This window comes from Pleuronectes platessa, chromosome 6 (assembly GCF_947347685.1).
Source record: "Pleuronectes platessa chromosome 6, fPlePla1.1, whole genome shotgun sequence".
Lineage (NCBI taxonomy): Eukaryota > Metazoa > Chordata > Actinopteri > Pleuronectiformes > Pleuronectidae > Pleuronectes > Pleuronectes platessa.
Genome location: NC_070631.1, coordinates 7,020,849 through 7,046,258, shown reverse-complemented (window position 1 = coordinate 7,046,258; position 25,410 = coordinate 7,020,849). Strand labels below are relative to the sequence as shown.

The 25,410-nt window shown below is 43.6% G+C and overlaps 1 protein-coding gene across 1 annotated transcript in view; it reads left to right on the top strand.

Moving 5' to 3' along the window:
- Positions 1-25,410, top strand: part of LOC128442013 (nuclear receptor coactivator 3-like) — a 49,096-nt gene that overhangs the window by 923 nt on the left and 22,763 nt on the right.

The window sequence follows — 25,410 nt, the reverse complement described above, 5'->3', positions numbered from 1 at the left end:
GAGAGTGAGTGGTGGCTGCTGGTTGTGTTTTTTTCACGTTACGTCTCCTTCATCACCTCCTCCACCTCCTCCTGTCATCTGCTTCTTCCTCAGTAATGTATTTCACTGTATGTCTGCAGGGGGCAGCAACGTGGCCCTGTGCGTAATACACACACACACACACACACACCATACACTGCCCTGGATCCCTGAACGTCCCCGGGTTGATCCCTGTGTGTGCGTGTGTGCGCGTGTGTGGGCGTGTTTGTAAGTGTGTGTCTCTTTGGAGAAGCACCGTGTCCTTGAGCATGTCACCAGAGCCCTATTACAGTACCTGCTCACACTGAATAATAGTGGCCATCTCTTCACATGAGGTGAATGGAGGTGATGCTGTGTGTGTTTGTGTGTGTGTGTATGTGTGTGTCAGTGTCAGACAGGTGAGGGGTGTGAATTTATTACATTGTGTTCAGTGTTAAAATCTACCTTTTTGTCATCTGCAATATTGTTTCTTGATGATTATTTTCATTATTGTCATTGTCCTTGATTCAATTTGACGTCGACTGACGATACGCAGCCGACCCTCATATTTGAGACGCTGCAACAAAGGAGAGTGGTTATGACTTTTGATTGATAAATGACAGACACCCCCTTCTTCTTCTTCTTCTTCTCCTTCTTCTTCTTCTTCTTGCATAATTCCTGACAATGAAATACCCAAAGTAAAACGGCAATTGTTCTTGATCCCCTTTTAACGGCGTAAAACTATTTTGATCGGAAATGTTTAATGTTCAAAATGTCATAAATGTAAGCGTGAGCAAGATTAAACCAAAACAAAAAAGCGGATTTCCATGAAACTTTGTGGAAGGATGCGATTTGAGACAGGGCAGAACACTTAACATTTTGGTGCAGATCCAGGAATTCTCTCACTTTCTTTAACATTTTCACCTTTTCCGAGAGAATAATTAATGGACCTTGATGAAAATAACAGACACATTTAGAGACCTGAGCGGAGACATACGCTCTACAGTGCCATTCTAGTTTGGATTTAGTTATCCCATACACTTGACCTCGTTGACATGTTGGTTACGTTGTTGTGATTATTGTTGTTAAGTGGTCTGGTGTGTAGTTGTCCCAGTATCAGTGTTGGTTGCGTAATAAAGAGATTTAAGGCACAAAACTACCACTAGGATTAAATATCATTGTTTGAGGAGAAACGTGGAAAAAAAAGAGGCAACAATTGAAAACTGATTTTGACGTCATTTATTTTGGCAAAGGTCACAGGTTAAAAAATTCAAGGCATTCGGGTCAACCTTAAAAACTCATCGTTCCATGTCCTCTTTACAATTAGTTTTGTTTATTGTTCTGAAATGATCTGGTATTGGTGTCATATAAGAGGTGTCACTGCTCCTTCTGTCGACGTAAACTCACACTTAATCTACAGCGTATCAAAGGGTTTTTAAACGATGAATCTATTATCGAAATAATTGGTGATTAATTTGCGTAGATCAACCATTTAATGGACTAATCGCAGCTGAACCCTCTGTTGGCCGAGTGAAGGGGTGTGGCAGCGAGTAGCCCACGACGCCTCTCACAGCCCCTCTCTCCTGACAGATTTACAGTCGACTCCGTGGCCCGAGTCCTCGCACACGTGCCGACACACACGCGCCTACTGCCTGCACACAACGAACCACGGTCAAGGAGGGGGACGTGGGCAAGCTGCTCGGACCCCATAGGCCCCCATGAGAGGACCTGGGTAAGCGGACTGAGGGATGAACGCGTGGACGGGGAGCAGGAGGCGGGCGACATTGATGCATGATGTTTGCTGAATGGGGAATAGGGGGACAGAGGTTAGCAGGGGATGCTGGTGACTGGGTCAGGCGCTGGGGGGGCTGGGCTCACCAGGCCAAGCAGGAGGGGGGGAGAGAGAGAGAGAGAGAGGATCCTCACACACCCGTCTCTGTTAGTGTTTGTGTGTGTTTGTGTGTGTGTAAAGGGGAGGGGCTCAGGTGGAGCCTCTTGTTGGAATTTAACCTGGTATTTTTTTCTCTTTTGTGTCCTTCCTGGTCTTTTGTTGATCTTGTTTTTGACGTCCGTTACCCTGTGTGGCTCTTTTTTTTTTTTTTTTTACTCCTCTTCAGTGGAATCAGGAAGTCGTCTGACTCAAACCGTTCACATTCTTTGCTGCTCTCTCCCTATGGTATGTCTCTCTGTCCCCTGCCTCCCCCAGCAGCAGTGCAGTGAGCTGAACTGTTGTCCTGTTGTCGTCTCCCATGTGTCAGGACGTGTTAAACAGGAATTAATCTTCATCAGCTCTCATTGATTTTGCTTTGTGGAGGAAGGGTTCTTTTTCTTTTCTTTTTTAATCTCACTTATTTGTGTCCTCCTGTCATGGACTCAGGCATCTCGAGTCCGGCGGTGGACATCCCCGGTGCTGAGTGTGTCCCAAATGATCGGGCTGGGTATCTTTTGTCATAACTGACAATATGATCGATAACTATTTAGCTAATAATCACTGAGTGTTTATTGAAGAAAGAATACCAAACTTCTCTGTCTCTCTCAAATGATTGTAAACGTAATATATTTGGATATTTAATGGACAAAACAAGACATTTAAAGGTTCATGTTGGACACTGAACATATAGGATGAGCATTTTAACCAATTTCTGACACATTATACACATTAGTAAACAGCTAATTCTGGCTTTATTATTAATCATTTGAGTTTTGATACTAAAACAATACTTTTGCCATTATCTTGTGAAAACAAGTATTTTGTTAAATTAGTATTTAAATCAGGACTTGTCTTATTAAATAAAAAGTAAACACGACTGCTAATGAGTTAGTTAATTGAGTGGAGCTATTTCAGCCCCCCTCCCCCCCAGTTCTGGTAATATAATTCTGATTAATTTGACAATAGATGATGTTAAGTGACTCAATGTTTGAGCTCTAGCTCTTGAGAACTAACAACTGTCTCACAAAATATATCACTTGCAGTATTTTTTCCTATTCAATGTTCAGAGGAAACCTTGGATGATGATTAACCTAATTGCAGCTTGTGTTAGAGCGGATACATTTGAGTTTTCACGTATTTGCTGTTTAAATTGTTAGCAGGATTGCATATGTGGATTAGGAGGCATTTAGGAATCTTCTCTTCACTTTGTGACATACGGATAATTTCCAGATTTTGTAAAATTGTCAGGGAATAATAGATGACAACATAGATCTAGATAAACCTGCAACTATCATGTGGATTCAGGTGTATAGATTAATAGGCTTTTGATTGTTTTATAAGTGTAAGCACTAGACAATGGTGTTGCTCAGCCTTGCAGGAGGACTTGACTCTACTGAGAGACATTGTTGTGTTTTAATTAACTTCTTACACTTTATCTTTGTATGTGTGGTTATGAAAAGGTTACGGTTTCAATGTTATGACTGGCTCCTCAGGGGAGAGGTAAATACTAGTAAATATTGACCTGACATTTGATGCCAACTTAGGGCACCAGATTTTAGTTTCAGTACTGCAGGCAAAAGATAAATTAAGTATTGAGGTTTGATACTCTTGAATCATTCAAACAATAAACACTAACACTGGATTTGGATGTTTTCTCTCTCCTCTAATGTTTCATCAGACATGTTTCATATGTCGATGTAATATGTCTCTCTCCTCCCGAGCCACAGAGTCAGCACTCCCACCTGCAGTGTCATCAGGACCCACACTTTGCTGCTGCTCTTCTGATAATGAATTGGAGATAGGCAGAGGATTTACGAGTTGGCTTTGGCTTTGACACCCAAATGAGTTTTATTTTATCGTACGGCGAACAGTTTGAAACCACGGCTGCCATCCACAGCCAGTTAAAAAACACATTGGCTGCTTTTAGAGCCTCGTAAGGCCATTTGACTTATTTAACAATCAATTAAATAGTGTGAATGTAAAAGCTTTAAGTTCTACTTAATGAGCATCAGAGATGTAAGTTCATCCTGTAAGGTTGCGATTATTTTAATTACTTGTTGACTCTTGTTTCTCTGACTCTCACCGTCCTTCCCATAAATGTACTCATAAGTATTTCACACTCGTATAAAAATACAACTGTAACTTCCTTTTACTTTGTGTGCGTACGTGCGTGCGTGTGCGTGTGTGTGTTTGGAGCTATGCTCTCGTGGTTGTGCCGGAAGTTGCTTTCACGAGTCAAGATAATACAGTAGAAAGTTTCGGTGCTTCAACACCACAAGCTCTGTGTCGCAAACAACAGCCCCTTTTAAAAAAGTTGCGAGGACTCTCAAGTCCAGTGAATCAGATTTGTATAAAATTTAAAAGGAATTGTCTGACATTTGTAATTACAGTTTGGTTCGAGCACAGTCTGACATTGTATTTCCCAAAGTGGGATTTGCGACCGACACAAACTTTTGTGTTGTGATGCATCAAAACTGCCTTTGACCGCTTACACTAGACTGTTGGCTGCAGTCGTTATTGTTCATTCACGCATGAAGTCTGCAGGAAACACATCACTGCTGCAGCTTCCCTGTAGAGTTTAAACAGCACTTGTATCAATCTCAATTTTCACTTCTTTAAAAGTGGTTCCGGGCGTTTTTTCTAAATGGAAACCTGTGTGTGTGTGTGATAAGTGGAATGACATACAACAAGCGGTTTACTGAAACTGGGGATTATTTGGCCCATGGTCACTTAAAACCCTGTCCGCCTCCAGTGCCCCCCACTATTCACAATATAGATACACTAATTCGTCAGCCATTCCCTGGGGACGGCATGAACTGTATATGAAAATGGACGACATGATTGCTCACCAAAAGTGAAGCCAAATTTGCCACCTGTTTGCCGACTGCAGTATAGGTCATGAGTCCCGTCTCCTCCGTGTTAGCGGATGGGGAATGGGGCAAACTAAAAAGTCACAGTAAGTCTAATAAAGTCTAATAAATTTCTCAAATATGTTTGTATTACTCGGATTTGTTTCTCCAGTAAGGTTAGGTTTTTTAATTAGTTATTTGTTGCTATATAAACGGGGTGAAACATCATAAATGACGGCAGAGACTGACTCGGGATTGGTCATCTGATGATGCTGGGTTTGAGCTTCATCGCAATGAAGGACTAAAACATTGTAATTTAAATTTGTTATTTTCGTTCTCATTTAAATTGTAATTAATGTGCTGATACATATTGGACTTAAATGACATTTTAATTGTTGATAAAATTGCTTTTTAAAATGCATAAATTGCTGTATTTGATATTTTTAACAGGGAAAACCTGAGGATAATGTTAACTCTTACCACACACAGATCTGGAGCGAGTTGTGAAACCAGGTCACTTAATACGTGTTGACTCGATCACACTAACAGCAAACATGGGTCAGGTCTGCGCATTGGCCTGAAATTGATCCATGAGCTGTGCCAGTCACTTCTACTATTTGACCTGTTTGGAATTTCTGTCAATCTTTATTTCTGAATTTCCTCATTTCCGATGAAAAATGGCTTGAGGGAGGTTAATAATATATTTTTATTGGTGAAGTTAAGTTAACTTAGGTTTGTCCGAGAAGAATAACTGAATATCAGTTCTCAGAATGTACGGATGAGAAGCAGAGGAGAAGAGAGAGAGAAAGAGAGGGATGAGCTGACGCGCCGTCAGAACAACAGTCGACTCTGTATCCTTGCTTTCTGTTTCCTTTCTTTCCCCACAATGCCTCAGTGCAGCTAGTGTCCTTTTTCTGAGAGCTATTTCTTCTGTGAGCGGAATGTCAAGTGCCCGTCTCGCTGCGTTTCTCCCTGTTCTGCGTTTAGTTTTGTTACTTGTACTTTTGTTCCTCTGCCGTCTTCGTCTTCTTCTCCGTTGCGTTTCACTCCTGGTATCTGCAATCACCTGGTGGGCAGGAAGCTAAATAAGTTAATTCATTAAAACATACTGTACTCGTGCGGCCGTGGCTTTCTTTTGTGTTGTGGTACGAGCCCATGTGTCTGAGGGGAGGGCGCTGAAGGTGGTGGTGGTGGTGGTGGTGGTGGAGGAGGAGGAGGAGGAGGAGGAGGAGGAGGAGGAGGAGGAGGAGGAGGAGGAGGAGGAGGAGGAGGAGGAGGAGGAGGAGGAGGAGGAGGAGGAGGAGGAGGAGGAGGAGGAGGAGGAGGAGGAGGAGGAGGAGGAGGAGGAGGCGGCTTTATTAACGTGGCGACTCCCGCTAAAATTCAGGGAGTGCTGTTGCATCCAGCTGTTACTGGTTGCGCGAGGCTTCGTTGCCATGGCAACACAGCCCTTCGCGCCTGCTCAAGGTCGTTCATCCAGGAGAGAGAGAGAGAGAGAGAGAGAGAGAGAGAGAGAGAGAGAGAGAGAGAGAGAGAGAGAGAGAGAGAGAGAGAGAGAGAGAGAGAGAGAGAGAGAGAGAGAGAGAGAGAGAGAGAGAGAGAGAGAGAGAGAGAGAGAGAGAGAGAGACTTCAAAGTGACCAATCAAAAGCACACCGGTGACGTCGTGGTCAGTGAGCATACTCAGCCCTCCATCCACCCCCCTCTGACACACACAAACAAACACATGCACACAGTTACTTTCTTCAATAAAGAAACAAACAAAAAAGAGCCTCTGGCCTTCGGGCTTGTAGGTTCTTTTGCCAGCTGATAAAATATTTAGCTGGTCAGTGGGAGAGAGAGGAATACAGTGGCTGGAGAGGAATCGAGCTGCAGAGCTTGGCTTTGTGTTTTCCTCTCTCTAATGGTGAAGCTACCTGGCTCCTCTCCTCTCCTGTCCCCCTGATCTCCTTTTCACCTCTCATCTCCTGTCCTCTCCTCTCTTGTCCTCCTCATCTCCTTTCCTCCCCTCCTCTCCTGTCCTCCTCTCCTCGTCTTTGTAGGATCAACCATCTTGAAGGTTCACCGCATGTTGCAGTAGATGAAGTCTAATGGCATCTTGGTGACAGTCAGTGTCAGGGGATGAGATCTAGTTTGCGGTCTGTCAGATTGTGTGATGAATAACTGGTGAATTGGAATGTGCTTGATAGCTGAATCAGCCGTATTAACAGCTCTGAGACTTAAACACAGTGAAATGCTAATGCTAGCATGGCAACATTCTTGCACTGATATGTGTTTAGTATCTGCTAAATGAAACTCAACATACAATAAATAATGCAGCTGGGTACGTGTGTGTGGTCCTGGAAACACCCAGTGTTGTGTGAACTACCACAGATGGGACTTTGGCAGATGTGTGTCTGTGGACAGATTTGTGTCACAACTGTGCAAAATGCCCTGACGAAAATTTTTGCACGTGTCTGATTGAGATGAAAATAAAGGTCGAGGTCATGGTCGCTCCTCTGTTTTTACTGAGGACTCGTGTGATAATGGCGTAATGACCACTGAGCGTCAACATGTTGTGTTGCAGCTGGTATGATCCCATAGCAAGATGGTCTCTGGTTAGTTCTGCAGGGTTTTAGTCATATTCCAAAGATTTAGACAAAATTCAGAGAATGACCTGCGGTTAACTTCTGTCTGAATCTGATTTAAGGTTGTAGATGAAAAACCACAAATGTAAACTACATCATAGGGCATGAACAAAAATCTGGACATCCCTTAAGTCTGTGAGATTCATCCTCTGGGCACCATGAATACATGCACAAGATATAACGGCTGTTCGCCAAATGTTTCCATCAAAGTATTTAATTATTTTGTGAGCGTAAAAAACAACGGCAGTGAAACACCTGAAGGAATTTGGTTCCATATTACACTGTGGGACATGTTTGAGTTCATAGGCGCTCACCAGAGCTCAGTTAATTCCCGTTAGTACAACCGGTTTATTTTTATAAGTTTCTATATTATCAACAATATAGTCACTAGAAAAACAACATTACATTAATATTGTTTAAAGGCCATACAACAATATTGACGACTTTAACTAGTAGTTATCCGAGGCACTCTTGTGTTTTTTATTATTTTATAAAGCATTAAAATAGTGGTTGCAATGTTGCAGTTTAACCTGAGAATTTATTCCTAAATCTCAGATACTTTGACTTTTTGATAAAAGCTGCATTTGGTTACTGAAACATCAAATCATAGGACCACTGTTTTAGGATTGATGACGAGAGACTTGACCTAATTTCCATCATGATTGTCAACTTTTATCTGGGGCCACGAAAAAATCAAACAGTGTGGGGTCCCCAAGAAACCTGGCTCACGTGTTGCGGCTCCTCAAACACACAAAGGTCAAATAGCAGAAGACCATTGTCGGCGTGTGTTACAGATAAGAGCTCAGCTGCTGACGATATTCCTCAATCTGCCTCAAAATAGCATAAAGACAACTTGTGCATGGGGCCTAATATGGAGGCAGGTTTTGTTCTGCTTCTGGTTTTCTCCTCTCGCTCTCCACAGAGTGCACACGGAGTTCAGCAGGATTTTTCGCAAGCTGACAAAGAGTCACTATTTTGTGGCCAGTGATGTGATGGTGTTGGGCATCCGTGTGTGCGTGTATCATTGTTAAAGAGAGGGTTAGAAAAACATAATTTGTCACTTTTTATGTGAGCCCCAAGTAGAGGAGAGCTGGGGGTTAGGTGGAGGAGGTTCATGTTTCTACTGCAGTAAGGTAATAGATGCTTGTTAAAGAGAGTGAGCGTGAGTGTTTGTGTGTAAGAAGGTGACTTCTGTTTTTTTACTTATTTTCCATTGTAAAAATCCAGGCCTAGTTTATGTGTTTTAAAGCTCCTTAACATGCCCTTGCTCACACACACACACACACACAGACGCACAAATGCATACACACGTTTACGGGGTAGGAGCTGAGGTAAATGTTACCAGCTGCAGCACGGCCAGCAAGTGGTTTAAACTCTGCCTGAACCCGGCTGTTACGTGACCACCTCCTCAACTTAATTCACTCCTGTCCTGCCTTCCCCTCAGTTGCCACACCTCCTGTATAACTCTACTCCAACCCACCCCTTACACACACACACACACACACACTGACACACACACAAACACACGCAGCCATCTTCATCCACCAGTTCCTCTCTCCGGTGTCATCAGCAGCAGCATCACTCATCTCAGGATAGCGGGAGAGCACTTCAAGGTCTGCTACCCCCACCTCGTCACCTTGGTGTATAGAAGCGGGCTGGCCGAGCGCGGCTCGTCTGATTGGCTACCCCTCCACCCTCCCCTCTTCCCCTCTTGAGGCCTCACCGTTGGAGCTGTGATGTCACAGGCTTGTTTGTTTGTACCTCCCGTCAAGCCCAGTTGCGACATACTGTACACAACAGCACCTTTCACAAGCATTGGTGATTGGCCTAACTTTGTTTATTTGTAGGGATCTGCATTCATCTTCCTACTGTGTGGTCGCCATACTTCCTGAAGTCGAATCGAAACCCGACAACAAGCACAGTTAACAAAAACAAACAAAACAATTTGAAATCCCTATTTGTCTGTTAACAAGAGAAACAAGACCAACGTTAAGTTGAGACAATTTGCAGAATAACAAATGTCAATTGTTTTCCTATAAATGATGTTATGAGATGGTTGGATGGTTTGAGCTGTGACTCGGTTCAGCATCAAACTCCTCATGTTCTTCTGGCCGGTTGAATTATTTCTGAAACTGTAATTCTCCTGGGATACTTCCTACATAGCCGTCTCTAGAGCAAAATTAATCAAAAAACGTCCTCACCGCTAATGCCTGAATGATGAGAGAGGCCCAGTACATGCCTGGCATTTAAAATGTGGCCCCACATGCGTCCTGTGATCTCACCCTTCCCACTTTATACAAACAAACATGCATGTCATTTCTGTTTTGTGAATACCAACTTGGACAACCACTCTTTATTACTACTCGTGAGCAGAAAAGAATCTCAGAATTGGATTTTGACATGGACGGACCAACAACAGCAAGAGACGACTCAGGTTCCACTCCTGTCAGGCAACAAAACAACAAATATGAGGCTTAAGGGGACAGAAGTTGATAAAACTGGACAGTTGAAGACTGGAAAATCCTAACTTGGTCTGATGATTCTGGACTTCGACAGTGGCAGGCAGATGGTAGGGTCAGAATTTGGCATCAACAGCATGAATCTATGGACCCAACCTGCCTCGAGTCAACAGTCCATGATGCTGGTGGTAGTTTAATGGTGTGGAGAGTGTTTTTTATGGCATACTTTGGGCCACTCAATATCAATCAGTCATCGTCTCAATGCCACAGCCTTACTGAGTACCAATGGTGACCCTGTGGGACCCTTTATGGCCCAAATTGACCATCTTCTAATGGCTACTTTCTGCATGGTTTGTCGAACAGGACCATAACAGTCAGGTTAGTTTACTTCAGCGGATTCTCCAGTCATCGGATCTGAGATTCACGACATGAATTTGCAGCTGCTAAATCTGCTGCAATGATGTGTTAAAATCATATCAAAATGGACCAAAGGAATATTTCTTATAAAATCCAGGCTATGAAACATTCAGGTTGTTCTGAGAGCAGAGGGAGGCTCTAGCCGGTATTCGTATGGTGCTCCTAATAAGGTTCTCAGTGAGCTTATGACTTGGGAAATTTCGAGAGCTTGCCAAAGTCATACAAGCAAGACACACGCTCATGCTTTAGTCAAAGTGCAGAATTTCACACTCAGCTGTGGACTTAGCAGAGTTACTGCCTTTACCCATCTGGTTCTGCCAAGCTGGGGAGTGAAAAAAACCCTCCGTGCATCGGCCCTCAGCTCAGGCAGAGGGGAGCGCTTTTGGTTGAATCAGCTTTTCTCGACTAACACCCCACCCCTCTAATTTTCTTATACTGCCTCCCTCCCTCACCATGAATCTGCTAGTCCTGTGAGATCTGAGTCGTAGTAAACAGGCTGTGACATCCGCCTGCTCTTGTTGGAGGAAAAAGGGGGCCAGAATTTAAATATTGATTTGATGCAATGTGAGACAAAGATTCCGGTTTTTCTTGTTGTTCCTATTTCTGGGGCTTTTTATAGCTGTTGTTTTTGTATTTTTAGCCGATTTCCAGCAAATCACCCAAAAGGAGGCTTTGCTTGCGTTAATGCTTGCTGTGTTTGTGAGCAGGCTCTTGTAGCTGAGTCTGGCATCGGTTGGTTAGATTTGATGCCCAGGATGAAATATCATCTCCTGCTGGACTCAGCTGCCCACTCAGGTAATCGTCAGGTGAGCTGCCTCAGCTTTCCTGCAGATCGAGAGGTATGGTTTATTGAGCTGATCAAGCCAGACTAATGGAGGACTGACTGACAGACAGTTGACATGTGCGTGTGCTATGGGAAATTGTGCATTTCCCTCTCCAGGTATTTGGAATGATCAACAGATCGAAATCGTCATCTCTAGAGCCAGGCCAGTAGCATATCTAGATTTTTTTTTTCAGGTCAACAATATCGAGTCAGTTAAGACTTGTCTGTGTCTTTTTCTGAGGAGAAGTGGACGGAAATCTTTTTGAATGATAGCTTTTCTGCTATTTCTATGAAACTCCCTTCTAAATGGACAGTGTTGAGTCTGTGTGACTTCAATGGGTTACAGTGCCAATTCCAATCAGCCAAAGTGTCCTTGAGCAAGTCAACGTCTTCACTGTCCCCTCTGTCTGCAGTGGTTTTACACTGTTAACATCTCAGGAGCATTTCCTGGCAATTTTATTCAAACTAGAACCAGGAGCACAAACATGAGCTTCACTATAGATTTAAGTAAAGCTCACGTCCACCAATTATTGGTTCTATGTGTCCTTTTGAGGGTTGCGGGCAAGCTGAAGCCAATCCCAGTGGACATTGGGCTAGAGGGAATGTTCGCCCTGGATAGGTTTCCAGCATATGCAAGGACAACCATCCACTGCATCTCACATTCCCATGTAGAGTCTCCCATTAATCTAACCCCAATCTGTATGTCTTTGGACTGTGGGAGAAGGACGGAATACTTCCCACAGACATGGGAAGAACATGTCCTCTGAGAATGAAACCACTCTTAAGTCTAAGGGTCACGCAAAACCACAGCCCCTTTAAATTGGTATGGGTTTAATGGTTTTCCTCATAACATATAAAAATAAGTTAAAGCATATTAGTATAGTATATTTATGATAATAATAATGATAATAATAATAACTAACCATCATACCAAACTTCCTTGGATTCAAAAATTAATCACACTAGAAAGGCCTTATATTATCTTGCAGACTCTCAACCTTGACCCACTATCTAAAGCCAAATATCCCACTTAAAGGGGACATATTATGAAAATTCCACTTTTGTAGTGCTTCTACACGTTAACTTGGTTATCTGGCATGTCTACCGTCCCAAAAACTCTGAGGGGGGGCACTCAAAACAGGTCAATCTGAGGAGGGCTGTTTTAGACAGGGTAAAAAGGTGCTGTTTTAAATGATCCATGTGGTATTTTGACCAAAATATGTTACAGAGATTTCATTAAGACCCCAAGGAACCATATGTCCCCTTTAAAGCTCTGAAGAAGTATATATCTGAAACACTGACCTGTTGTTACGGACTTTGCTAACGAAAACAAATCTTTGAAATCACAAGAAAACATGTAATAGTCATTTTTGTAGTGTTACGTTGGTATTAACGGTCATTCAATCTGGTCGTCATTACAAGTTCTTAATCAAGTTTTAAAATATTGAGATTGCTTTTGCAGTCTACAAGAGGGGAAAGCAGCTTCATGTGATACGACTGTAGACACATGGTGGAACACATTCACTGTATGTGTCAACTGAATACCATTTTCCCTCACATGTTGGTGACAGGTCTCCAGTAAAGGCCTGGTGGTGAGTACGTGGTAGCCCAGCACGATCTCTCTCTCCCCATCTCATCAGGGCTAAAAATAACACCATCTCCACACTACACTTGAACAGTGAGCTGGAGGGAGGGATAATTCAGAGCAGGTGGAAGGGAGTGGGAAGGAGAATGTGGGGTTGACTGGATTTGAGGGAGCAGAGTGAGAAATCAACAATCCAAGCAAGAGAAGGGGGGAGGGGGGGGGGGGGGGGAAGGGGAAGTGGAAGAGGAGACGGACGGACGGCTGGAGAGCAGAGGTGCTGGGAGGAAAAGAAAACAAGTCATTAATAATTTACCTGGAGGACACTTCTAGTTCGACCTTTAGTTCTGGTCAGGGGCGTTCAGCAGAGAACAAAGTGTTCTGTAGAATGTTGGATAGTGTTGGGAAACTCGTTCACATGATCTAACTGCTATTTGCAGTCTGGAACCCTATGCCCACTGCCCAGGTGTACTCAGGTGTGCAGTTGACGTTTAAACCCAAAATAGCGCTCGGCTACGAGAGAAGGCTCCAGCGAGGAGATGAAATATGATCCAGGAAGGTAAGTTTAAGTAAAAGATTAATGAGTTTCAAGCTGCCAAAACGAACAAGGGTATACTATGAGGATTTGAGAACTGTGGGAAGTTATCACAGCTAAAATAATGTTATCATCCCTCATGATGAACTTGAGGTATACTTAATACTTGCCCTGTTCACATTGCAGAGTAAATTACCCACAATCTGCATTTTACATTCTGCTCTTAAGGGTTAAGTTCTACAAATCCGCTGTCTTAGGATGGCACTTGCTTTCCATTTCCTGCAATTAAGGCTTTTCGGTTTGCTGTAATTTGATGTCCAGGCAATCATAAATAAATAGAGCCAAGGCAGCAATTACATCTGCAAATGAAGGTTTAACTTTTTGGAAAGACTGCTGTTTATAATGCATCAAGGAGGTATCTTCAGAGCACAGACGAACTTTTCCAAATTAGTCAAAGGTGAAAACTGAAAACAGGACACTTTAAAAAAGAGTTGATCTCTCTTTAAATCCTTCCTGAAGCTGCTTACACTAATTAAAAAGTTTGAATCATCATTCTTAGGTAAATAACTAGTTTTGGTTCCTTATTGTTCATTTCATAGTAGCGGCTCATTTCTGTTTTGGATTTACAAACTTTTACCATGAACCAGCTCCAGGATGTGTTGAGCAAGCAGTCGTTGGCTATGACATTGAGTAGGCTTCAAACAAAGTGCTTGTAGGATCATCTAACAGCTCGCCAACAATTTTTGCAACTTTCCAAAAAAAGACAGTTCAACCAGCAAAGTCACTTGAGGCAGACATTGGACAGTTGTGTGTCTCTCAAACTCTCGATTTTCACTTCTAGCACAACTAATTCCTTACACTGTGGTATTATGTCCATTTGTGCATCCCCATTTACCCTGTGACCACAGGTTTTGTCCTATGACCATGGGAATGTGGCGAGGGACTCTGAAGCTGTGGAGAGTTTCCTTGCCTGAAGTTGTTGGTTTTAAACTTTGTACCAATTGTATGTATTTCAAGCACATCGAACCCCCTTATCCATTGCTTGGTCAAAGTTGATCAATGTTTTTGGCACTTCACGATTTTATAACACAGCAAAGATTAACTGTGGGGCTTGATGAAACTCAGCGAAAGGGATGTGAACAGTGAAGATTATTTGCAGAATCTAAATCACCGTACTGAAGTTTTCATTAAAGATGATTTGCTGCGTCAGGAAGCGATGGCAGTATTGTTTATTTTAATGGTTCCTCAAAGCAGTTTGGCTTTGTGCAAGGTAAGTTTGACATGTGCAGGAGAATTAAATCTGTGAACCAGGAGGCTGATTACAACACTAACAAGCTGACGAGCCTCTGTTTGTCCTCACAGATTTTTAGTCATTATATTGTGCCTGCTGTATATCTTCGTTAGCTTTTCGTGTCCTTTTGACACCACATTACTCACACATAGATTCAACTCTGAGTAGTTAGGACCAATTTGTGACCGCTCTGCATTTAACCTTTGTCCTGACACGCTTCAGCTTCACGAAAGAACAGAAATATAGCCGTAGGAGTTATGCAGGGTTAAGGGGGTTGGGCCACTTGTTGCTGTGGGACTACCATTCTATGGCAAACACTGTGTAGAGAGTGTGTTTCTTTCTGTTAAGCACTTTCGGAGTTTGAATTTACCAACAAAACAAACCGAGGCAGTGGATAAGGGTTAGGGACACAGCAATTCAGATCTTTTTTCTCTGCAAGCTCTTCAACTGCTTCACTTTGCTTCTTCTGCAAGAAACAAAGTCAGAAGGCGTTGAGGAGAGAGGATCAACGGTTTTAGGTTTTACTGCCCCAGGGGGATGGGGGAGTTGAAACAGCAGAAGAATGGGCAATGCAGTTGACATTGTTCAATTTCAAGTGTTTTTTCAAAACGTCCATTTACGGTGTAACTTTAAACCCAGGGGTAACACTGCCCTCTCCCCCAGGCAAGGTGCCACAGACCACTTTACGACAGCAGCTGTAGTCCAGTAATGGTGCTTGTTTTGAACTCCCATGTTTATGTGTTTGATCGATTTTTGCATGAATTAAATGCTTAAGCAACTTAAACAGAAAAAATCCACTGGTGATCTCTGTGACCTAAGAACTGGTCAGTAAAATGGTCACATGACAAAAGAGAGAGGTGGAAAAACAAAGTGAAACTCTATAAAAGAATATTATACAACCCCACCTTGGCAGATGAGAGGGAGTGGAACTCAACAACGTTATTGAGCTTGAAACAGCAAGATACAGTGTAAGAGTAATTAAATGATCGGTAGAAGAAAAGGATTAAAAGGCTGATAAAACACGTAATAAGACTGAAAACAAATATAGTAGTTATCATGTAAGTTCGTAAAATCCAATCCTTCAGGGTTGGCTGGTTGGTCCATGTGAGTCAGGTTGTGGGATGGATGTTGTGAGAAGTTACAGAAGCTGAATAAGCACTTTGTGTATTTCTTTATGACTGGTGCACTTTGGTACTTTCAGAGCCTACTTTATAATGAAATAGGACATGGAAATCAAATGTCTGCAAACATGGGACCTTTTTAAAGACGTCACTTATTACTAGGAACAGGAAATGGTCACATTTGAGAAGCTGGAATCAGTGAATGTTTGAGATATTTTGTAAATAAAGATAGAACAAGTCATAGACCAGATTTTTAACACATTACAGTTGGAACAAATTGTATGAAATATGAGTATTAATATTAAATCTTGAAAAAAACTTCTCATACTTTCCTCAGGGATCTATGAAATAAACATTTATAAAAAGTCCTAATAGGGATGGTGAAAGACTGGTGAAAAATAGGGGGGAGGGGGGTCACAAATGTATATATATATGTCTTTTTAAAAGGCTATATAATTCCCTTAATCAGCTGGGCATTAAATTTAAGGTGTTTGAATAAGTGGTGCCATTGTTGAGCACTGTTCATGGTTGGATTTAATGCTTTAGTATTGCGAGTATTATAAGTAGCAGAACAGTGTTCGTGGGATTGACTGAAAAAATGTATGGCGAAGCAGAATAAGATATGTCCGACTCGCATAACTATACTTACTTGTTCTTCTGTTTTTGTCTGCATCTTATTGCTTTTCCTGGCAATAAGAAAAAATATAAAATATCACCAGGATTATTCTTGGAGTGAAGCTGAATACAACAGACACATTGTTTTTGGTGCTAAATGGGAAGAGAGAGTCAGCTACAGGTGGAGGGCGGCTATATATCTCGTCAGGTCTCAGAGTCTACACTTCATCTGCTCACACCCGTGAAAGCCTGGTGCTCTCTCATGAGGATGTGCGCTCATGTGAGTGTGTGTGTGTGTGTGTGTGTGTGTGTGTGTGTGTGTGTGTGTAAGTGTGAGTTTTTGTGTATGCGCACGCCTGCATGTGGCTTATTATCGCAGTCAGGTGGATGGAGGAGGAGGAGGGTGGGAGCAATTGTGCAGTTGATGTAGGGAGAATAGAACAACAGGGAGCTTCTTCAGTGACTGTGGCTGTTAATTAATCAAACACGCACAAACTCAGACAGTGATGAAGCGGCCACAGAAAAACACACACACACACACACACACACACACACACACACACGGTCTCGTCTCCTTACAAGAGGCTTGAAGCCATTCTACTGTCGCCAGCCATGCCGACTCTCTGCTCGCTCTATTTGCAGAGCCACCCCTCCCCTCTCTGATGCTATGATCTAACTGCAGCCTCCTCCCCTCTCATAGATACACACTTACACTCTCTCCACTCTCACATGCCTGCACACACTCACACACAAACACACACACACACACACACACAAACAAACACACACAAACAAACACACACACTCAAACAAGTGCTCATACACCAACCGTTCTGCTCCCTGGCGGAGTACGGGGTGTGTCTCTCTGCACTCGGTCTGTGAGTGTTTATGTGCATGTTGTTTGGGTCGAGTTGTGTGTTGGACTGTGGACTCCAGTGTCAGTGTGCGTCCTGGAGCAGAGGCTGTTGATCTTGTGGTTTTTTTCCGACCCACACCGTCTAGGTGGCGTCTGGTTCGTCAAGCATTGGAAAAGTACAGAAATGTCGGAAAACAATGAAGGCTCAATTTGCCTCCCCCTTCTCACAATCCCTTTGGACAACAGCAACAACTGGGTTAGATATATTTTTTTCTGTCCTCTGTCATCAAGGACCTTCAGATAGACATGAAGTAGGAGTGGGCGGGTGGGCTGGGGGCTGTCCACTGCATGGTTATAGTGGGAATAAAAAATAAGAAACAGAAGAAAATGTAGAAAAGTGAGAGAGGCAGAGGCAGAGGCGAGTTTCAGATCTTTACAGTCAAATTCCCCGACTGGGTCAAAGTTCCCCCAGCAGCCGGTGACGCGCTCTGATTGGCTGCGGAAAGGTGAAATTAAAACCACGGTAAACTTTTGACCCCGCAGGAACCGGGGAGAGGAACGCCCATCGCTACAGCGAGAGCGAGCTTTTCTCCCTCCTCGCTAGTCTCCCATTTACCTACCCCCACCCCCCCCCCCTCCACCTTCTCTTTTTCCCGATGCCTCTCACTTTCTCCTCTGCCGTTCATCCTTTCATTCCCCGTTAGTCTGTCATTCGCTCTTGTTTTGCTCTCTTTTCAGTCCGAACCAGGCTCCGTTTCAAAACCCCCTCCTCTATCTCCAGCTCTCCTTGACTCTCTCTCTCTCTCTCTCTCTCTCTCTCTCTCTCTCTCTCTCTCTCTCTCTCTCTCTCTCTTGCTCTCTCTTGCTCTCTCTCTCTCTCTTTCCCCTGATGAATTTGTGCCTTGCTGCATATAGCCTGATGAGAGGGAGGGAGGGAGGGAGGGAGGCAAGCAGGCAGGGAGGGAGGCACAGAGCAGGAAAGAGCTGGGGGAAGGGTATGGAGAGGAAGGAGACAGCCAGAGAGAGGGGGGATGGTATTAGAGACAGAGGGAGAGGAGCAGCAGTAGAAGAAGAAGAGGACACGGGGAGAGCAGGGCAGGAGGAAACGCAGCTCGACTCGGTGCTGCACAGACTGCTCCCTGTCAGAGAATAACACAATGCAAAGGGGAGTGAATGTATAAATAGACATATAACCGTGGCTCTGACTAAAATCTGCTGAGCGACAGGGTGGGGAGAGCCCTTTTTTTTTTTTTACTGCTAATGGTTTCTCTCATTACATATCAAACGGCTGGGATGGAGGGTGTGTGTGTTATGTGTGTGTTTTGTGTGTGTGTGTGGGCATAACGGGCCGATTTCTAAATTATTTCAGGAGCCATTTAAAAGGGCAGCCCTCTCACTTCGCCGCTTTGATGCAAACCGGCATGCAGCTGCATATCGGTCATTAGCCGTTCCTTAACTACACAGCACGGCGGCGGAGATGTGTCTAATGTAATTGTCGAGTTATTTTGGCGTCTTCTTCACCCCCCCGCTCCCTCCCTCCCTCCCTCTTGTGCTGCACACGTGCACGTGTAAACATGCTCTCGAGTGCTCCTCGTCGTCATCATCAAAGATGTCACATACCGGGCACCGTCAGTTGTCAGATTTTTAATGCGATGGAAGTAATCCTTTTCGGTTTCGGATTAAGCGCTCTACAATGAGTCTAGAGGTTGCTGCAGCATCTAGGTGTGGAGGTGTGGAGGAGACGCTAGCCAGAACCGGTTGTCTGGGATGAGAGAAAGCAGGAGGAGAGAGGAAATTTTTCTTCTCTTTTTTTTTTGCAGTGAGTTAAGAGAGGAGGATGTGGATGTTATTGAGTTAACCAGACAGAGGCGGAGAGAGGGAGGGAGGGAGGGAGGGAGAATCGGTGGGAGCTGAGACTGGCCTGATAAACGAGTGGATGAGGGCTGCGCTGTGGTGCCCTCCCTGCCTCTGCCGCACAGTGGGCACCATATGGTCCTCTGATGTACAGAGCATACGTCAAGTTTGTCTGGTCTCTCGAAAAACTCTTCTCCTTCTCTCTCCTCCTCTCTCCTCCTCTATCCTCTGCCCTCCTTCTTCTTCCAGCAGCCAATTACTTTTCCCAAGAGACAGGCCATTAGATAAAAAAACACACACACACACACAAACAAACACACACCCACACAAACACACACTCCCCATGCCTCCCATTAGGTAAGGAGCACCCCACTGACATGCACCCGTACCATCTTCAAGATAAGAGGCACCCCCCCAACAAACACACACAAATACACACTGTTAGATAAGGGGCCCCATCCCCCTGTAATGGGAAAGAAGATTGATACCGACAGAAAAAAAGATTTCTCAAGATATCGCTCTGCCCCTGCTTCCGCTCTAAATATTTAAAGTAACCATGTTTTTTTTTTTTTTTTATTGCATTATCATAGAATACACACACACACACACACACACACACACACACACACACACACACACCTGAATCCCTGAATGTACAGTTGATGCGTCCTGACAGTGATGTGTGTGAAAGTGAATGCTGGTTGATTTCTGATTGGGGAATATTGTGTGAGAGGAGGGTTTTCTTTTTTCCTGTCGTATGTTTTCAAGGTGTGTTGGCTGCTATGTGACCGAGTGTGTGTGTGTGTGTTTGTGTGTGTGTGTGTGTGTGTGTGTGTTTGTTTGTGGGTGGTTATGCAGGTTGCCATGCAGTTTCCCTGCCTCTCCGGCATGTGCTTTTGTCTGTGGGAGTGATGGATGTCAGGCAGGCAGCTAATGTGATTTAGATGCTCCACCAGGAGTGTGTGTGTGTGCATGTCCCATCCACGTGTGCGCAGCTGAATCTGCGGTATGTGTGTGTGTGTGTGTGTGTGTGTGTGTGTATATCTACCTCCCTCCTCTCCTCTTCTTCTCTCCTCTTCCTCCACACGTCCCACCCCCCATCATTTTTTTCCCCCTGTGCTGTGCAGTTTTTGGACCGAGTAAATAAACAGAGGGAGGAGGAGGAAGAGGAGGGAGGGAAAGAGGAATGGGGGGGGGCGGGGGGTGTTTATGTGTCGAATCTGCTCCCTCACTGTCACAGCGAGAGAGAGCGAGGGAAGGAGGCGCGGAGGGAAAGGTGGAGGAGAAGATGGTGTTCTCTCCCTAGGACCACACTGATGGGTTATTGTGAGCCAATTACGTCCCATTCCCACTAAAGAAACTCTCAGCTCTTTTTTCTTTCTCTCTTTCTCGCTCACACACTCACTCTTCGACACACGTCAGCAGAAGAATTGCTCTTTTTTTCCTGGCAGCAGTGAAGAGCTTGAGTTTTATATGCAATTATATATGCAATTATCTTACTGTTCTTTCACAGTAATGCCGAACACCTTTTTTTAATTTGTTTTCAACTGCACCAAGTTTTGTTAATTGACCTTTGGGTTAGCCTCTCAACATTACTCAGCTTTGATGTACAGAAGCTGCTCTTGATAAAGGATACGGATACATTTACTCAAGTATTGTATATGAGTATAAATACAAAATTCTAGTTTTTATGTTTCCCAATCTGGCCACTTTTATACCTTTTTGCTTCATAACAATCGAAATGCATTTACAGTTTTTACACAAAATATTAAATCTTTCAAACTAGCTCCAACTCAGACAACAGCAATATTTTGCTTACCTATTAGTCTATCAGTAATAATAATTCAGTAATAATACACTCTCAAAATTTTGTATTAATATGTCCTCTCTGATACTTTCTATATTGAAATGCTTACCCCACCTGGTTGTTCCGACATTATTTTATCCCTTCCCCGATTCCAATACCTGGAATATCGGCCGATATCGATCCGATAGCAGTGCATTAAAAAAAAAAGGGATGACAGCTATCATTGTTGTATGGCCTGACTACAGTAGGATACGTGTGGTACTTCAGCATTACTGCTAATTTCCACGAAAATAAAATTGCAGTTGTATCTGGATGAAACTCATATATTTCAAAAATGCGTTATCGGAGTGGTACAAGGACTTCTGCACTATCGGAGGCATTTCCAAAGCTGGTATCGTAAATTCTCTAATTTAGTATTTTCATTCTAAATTACAAGCAACTACTTGATGGCCATGTGGTTTACACCTCACTAAAATAAATGGCTAATCATCTAATAAACAGTCGTGCAGTAAATCTATGATCCATTTTATTCGAAGCTGCTTTAATTTATCTGTGTGATGAATATCTTGGCGGATGAAGGATGATGCTGCTGTTGACCTGTCCTCCTGTTGTGTTGCATAGTGCATAATATGTGCATATTGTTTCTGCTGTAAAAAGAGGAAAAACCTGCATGTTCCAGTGGTGACAGAATGAGGGTCAGAGGCGTGGTTAGAGATGGAGGGGGTTGTTTTATTGATTGACCTGTTCCACTAATTAGGCAAGAACAGTCTGGAAAACTAGCCACATCCACAGCCCGTGGCCTCATTGTGCCTGTGCTGAATGACTGTAGAGATTTGTCTATTCCTCCCCCCCCCCCCCCTCCGGTTTCCGATTCATTTCAGCAGCGACAAAAAGCAGTTGACAACTGTTTATCTGCAATTTCATTTTTCCTTCTCCTGAGGCCTGTAACCAGGCAATTTACCCTGTCTGTCAGGAATGTTTTAAGTATTTACTAAATCTCCAGTCACTCACTGTGTCTTCCATATGACAGCCTGGTCTCTCGGCTCATTGTTAATTAGCTCACAGAAATGGAACTATATGTTATGATAATGTAAAGCTCCTGAATAAGTGATGGTTTCCAATGAGGCGTTTTATTAAACCTAGTTAAAGCGTCACACGTGATCAGTCCCCAAACGTTCTGACACTGAGAATAAAAAGTCCGTCCATGTGACAGAGTCCATGTCAAGTGAAGGTGAGAAATGAGGACACGTGTGGTTTACTGTCCTTATCTAATCAGGGACGGTTGCTGGCTCCGCAACATTACTGTTGTCACTTGACAAACAAGAATGTGTCCATTCCTTCATACTGTCCTCCACCCCCCCCCCCCCCCCCCCCCCCCCCCCCCCCCACACACACACACACACACACCCCCTCCCTCCTTCCTCTCCACGCACATGTTCGGCACGTGACCAGGTTCAAATAAAGCTGTTGTTGACAACATGCAGAGTTTTTTTCTGCTCAGGGTTCGACTGAACAGCAAGATCACAGTCCAGCAAAGCATTTTGTTGATCTCGGTCAGTCCTCATTCAGGGCGTGCAGCTCACGTTCCCCGACACAGTTCATGGAGGTAACGTAGAGACTCTTCATCTGTTGTGCGACTGCCCAAACCTGACTGTGGCGCGCTCGTTCACTGCGCACACAAACACAGTGTCGACATTGACACTTGAGAGCGACTCGTTTGACTCGGAGGCACAGGTTGAACTTTTCTATGCAGGGTCAAGAAGTCTCGACAAAGTAAAATAAGCAGCACGTAAACTCGCAGTACATGATGTACTGACGGGTGATAAATTGGGGGGGAAATCTGACTTGATGATAGGAGAGGTGTAACGAATGCATCCTTACAGCACAAAGTTCAAGTGGGGGGCACGGAATAGTTTGACAATGAGGCTTTTTGGATTTGTCACTTATTCGGATGTGTAGTTTACACCTGCAAGTTCTCAACGTCTGTTGCTGCTTTCCGACGTGCACCGGAGTCTGGACATTTTCCTGAAATTTACCAAATGTCAGAGTCAGTTGCTCTGGTCATTTTCCTGAACTTTTCCTGCCAGCTCCCCAGTGAAATGTCTGGAACATGTCAGCTCGAGTCCGTGTCTGGAAAATTCAGAGCGGGCGAGAGTTTGCGTTGATCATGTGTCAACACGACAAGGATGAAAAACAGGAAGAACACAAATATTTCGGGGTGAATAAGAACAAGCTGTTTTGAAATTATTTTTATTTCATTCTGAGTAAAAGTTTTTTGTTAGTTTATTTAATGGTTAGTTTTCAATTGTGAAGTGAAGCAGTGAAGCTCTGTTACGGTAATTTTGATTAAAAACAAATCACAATGGTATAGTTAGCCTTTTTTTTTGTTTTTCATATTTCTCTCCTTAGCATTGCATATACTTTAAAGGTATCCTCACAGATATCATTAAAAAATCTATTATCTATATACCGAAGTAATATTTTTAATTGAAAAGTGATCATTTCTAAATGTTTATTATTAATACATTGTGTTTTCTTTATAGTAGAGAAAGTAGCACAGGTACCACGGCCAGGTGCAAGGTCAGTTCATCAGGAGAAACCAGAATATAAACAGACATGAAGCCGTGTGCCTGTGCGCAGTGATCCCCTCGTTTTTTGATCTTCAAATGTGGTCTTATAGTATTTATATCCCCAGAGAAGAAAATTGCCTGTTTTATTGCATTGAGTGTTGGCCTGTACTCAAAGCAGATGTTGCTCTGTAAAGTCATTTTAAAGTGGCCTCGGGCTGTTATTACAAAAACCTGATGCAATAATTTGTCTTTCGCTTCTTTCTAGGGTGACTTCTCTTTCAACAGTTTGTCCTGTCTGTGAGGCGAGCCGGCTACTGTTTGTGTTGTGTAGTGTAGCGCGGCGCTGCGAGGCTGGTTTCCTCTACCTTCTTGGAAAGGATGACTCATGCAAACGCCTGTTTCCTTTTTTGAATATGTAAATGCATGTTTTATGGCAGCCTACGGCAGACACGCCCTGGATGGCTGGATGCGTTTTAGATTTTTAGACCTGCCTGGCCTCTCTCTGCCCCGAGCCAGACGCTCTCCCTCTGCTTTTCCTTCCTCCTCCATCTCCTCTCATCCCTCCCTGAAGTGTGAAGTTTGAAGCAGCAGGCAGTGTGCTACGATAGCAGTAATTGGTCTAAAGATGGAAACTTCACTCCCACTTTGTCACCGATCTGAGAAGCGGTTTGTTTTTTCAGCCACGGCTAGTTAAGAACATCACATTGAAGAAGTATTTAACAGTGGACAAATGGGGGTGGGGGAGACTTTGGAGAGACTGGCACTTTTTGTCCCGGCTGAAAAGCAACACTCCGTCTCGTACAAGTTCATTTTCAGTCGGCGCGGGGCAGCTGAGAACGGTTCCCCTCTTCGGTACCCCCTCGTCTGTGGAGGAGAGCTTTGGAGTTTTTTTATTAGCCTCTGTGGTCTGATTTGTTTAAGGGGGGGGGGCAAGGTGCCAAGATGTGGCTCAGCTCCTATTTTGCTCCAGTGTGAGTGCTGGATTTGTTGGGACGGGGGGGGGGGACTGAAGCAAAACGAAAGCAGAGTCACCCAAAGTACACACTCACGCACACACTTACACACAATGTACTTTTATGCGTTCCTCACTGCGCTGTTGTGTGTGCTGGCTGGTGCACACAATTTCCCTTATTCACAGTCTTTACAGAAGACAGATGCAGAGAGCGGGGGGGAAAAATCCTGTTACAGAGAGAAGAGACGGGGGTGAGAGAGGGGACGAGAAAGAAGCTCACACAGAACAAACTTGAATTTCAAATTTTCATCAGTCACTCAATGATGCTTCACAGTTTGGCTGGATGCAACTGTTTAATCAGAGGCTGGTTCTAATACTCACTTTTGGCATTTTCCACTGTAGTCGTCAGTATATTCAAATAAAATCAAAAACTTCCAGTTCCTGTTTGGCAAAATACCTTGAATTGCAAAGCTCGAATAATAATAATCAGTTTACTAGTGTTAGCAGGCTTCTCAGTATCAGCCATCAAAATTGGAGATATATTGATATAGTAACTGTTTTCTTTATGAGGGATTTCACATCTTCCTGGTTATGTCCGGACCTTTGGAATTCACCGATGAGAGAGTTTCCTTTGACCACAGTCTGAACCAATGAACCAACAATCTGGTCTGACAATAACAGGTGATCTAGGTCTGGATCAAACAAACCGTGTTTTGGTTCGTCTGCAGAGTGAAAACACTCGTTTGTGTACTTCGGACTTTGGTCCAACAGGAAGATAAGACGGGATTGAACCATAGAGAAAAGAAGCTGAGGCACCATTGCTTTATTCTCTTCGCTTCAGACGATTTATCAGTTTTGAACGACAAAGACCTTCATTTTGCCGGTGATGCCTCTCAAATGAAATTACAGTCGCAACGAAATACACAAAGTGAAGGGTTCATTATTTTTCTCCATTCAAACTGAAACATTACTCTTTTCTGTACTTGATACAAAAAAGTTAGCAAATCAAATATAATAGATCGAACTGACAGCGAGTCTATGACAAACCCGATCACGTGTAAATAATGTAACAAAGACATGAACCACATCTGTTGGAAAAATGATGTAATGGAGGCACTGTTTCTCA